This window comes from Triticum dicoccoides, unplaced genomic scaffold, assembly GCF_002162155.2.
Source record: "Triticum dicoccoides isolate Atlit2015 ecotype Zavitan unplaced genomic scaffold, WEW_v2.0 scaffold76745, whole genome shotgun sequence".
NCBI classification, from domain to species: domain Eukaryota; kingdom Viridiplantae; phylum Streptophyta; class Magnoliopsida; order Poales; family Poaceae; genus Triticum; species Triticum dicoccoides.
In genome coordinates, this window is record NW_021298360.1 from 1 (window position 1) to 1,440 (window position 1,440).

General features: G+C 47.6%; 1 non-coding gene and 1 pseudogene across 1 annotated transcript; both read left to right on the forward strand.

Annotated features, from left to right (window-relative positions):
* The first annotated feature begins 439 nt into the window (after positions 1 to 439).
* LOC119347835 lies at positions 440 to 558 on the forward strand. The gene has a single exon (XR_005168560.1). It is a non-coding gene; the product is annotated as a 5S ribosomal RNA (ribosomal RNA).
* Positions 559 to 1,355: 797 nt separating this feature from the next.
* On the forward strand, positions 1,356 to 1,440 carry LOC119347836 (annotated as a pseudogene; the record flags this gene model as incomplete).

Consider the following 1,440-nt stretch of genomic DNA (forward strand, 5'->3'; position numbering starts at 1 on the left):
GAAGTTAAGCGTGCTTGGGCGAGAGTAGTACTAGGATGGGTGACCTCCTGGGAAGTCCTCGTGTTGCATTCCTTTTATAATTATTTTTTGCGCCTTGTGACAAACATATCGCACGTGCGCGATATATATTAATCCCGTTATATTATTTTTGACGTTTGTGATATGTTTAAGCTCGATGCTCATTGCTCGCGCGTCTTGGGGCGGCTTTGTGGCGCGAAGAGCGCTTTCTGAAATGGGTGGAAAAAACTCGTGTTGCTGCGGTATGGAGGGAGGGGTGGAAACCGTGGAAAACTCGTCTCCGTGATTGAGCGGGAGAGTAAGTAGTATAGGACATTATCCATTGTTAGGGAACGGTTGTAATGGTAGTGAGAATGTAGAATCGTCTTTGGAGCGGACCTGGGAGTGGCAAGCATAAGGGACGAAGACGGGGAAACATGTCGGATGCGATCATACCAGCACTAAAGCACCGGATCCCATCAGAACTCCAAAGTTAAGCATGCTTGGGCGAGAGTAGTACTAGGATGGGTGACCTCCTAGGAAGTCCTCGTGTTGCATTCCTTTTATAATTATTTTTTGCGCCTTGTGACAAACATATCGCACGTGCGCGATATATATTAATCCCGTTATATTATTTTTGACGTTTGCGATATGTTTAAGCTCGATGCTCATTGCTCGCGCGTCTTGGGGCGGCTTTGTGGCGCGAAGAGCGCTTTCTGAAAGGGGTGGAAAAAACTCGTGTTGCTGCAGTATGGAGGGAGGGGTGGAAACCGTGGAAAACTCGTCTCCGTGATTGAGCGGGAGAGTAAGTAGTATAGGACATTATCCATTGTTAGGGAACGGTTGTAATGGTAGTGAGAATGTAGAATCGTCTTTGGAGCGGACCTTGGAGTGGCAAGCATAAGGAACGAAGACGGGGAAACATGTCGGATGCGATCATACCAGCACTAAAGCACCGGATCCCATCAGAACAATCCTCGTGTTGCATTCCTTTTATAATTATTTTTTGCGCCTTGTGACAAACATATCGCACGTGCGCGATATATATTAATCCCGTTATATTATTTTTGACGTTTGCGATATGTTTAAGCTCGATGCTCATTGCTCGCGCGTCTTGGGGCGGCTTTGTGGCGCGAAGAGCGCTTTCTGAAAGGAGTGGAAAAAACTCGTGTTGCTGCGGTATGGAGGGAGGGGTGGAAACCGTGGAAAACTCGTCTCCGTGATTGAGCGGGAGAGTAAGTAGTATAGGACATTATCCATTGTTAGGGAACGGTTGTAATGGTAGTGAGAATGTAGAATCGTCTTTGGAGCGGACCTGGGAGTGGCAAGTATAAGGGACGAAGACGGGGAAACATGTCGGATGCGATCATACCAGCACTAAAGCACCGGATCCCATCAGAACTCCGAAGTTAAGCGTGCTTGGGCGAGAGTAGTACTAGGATG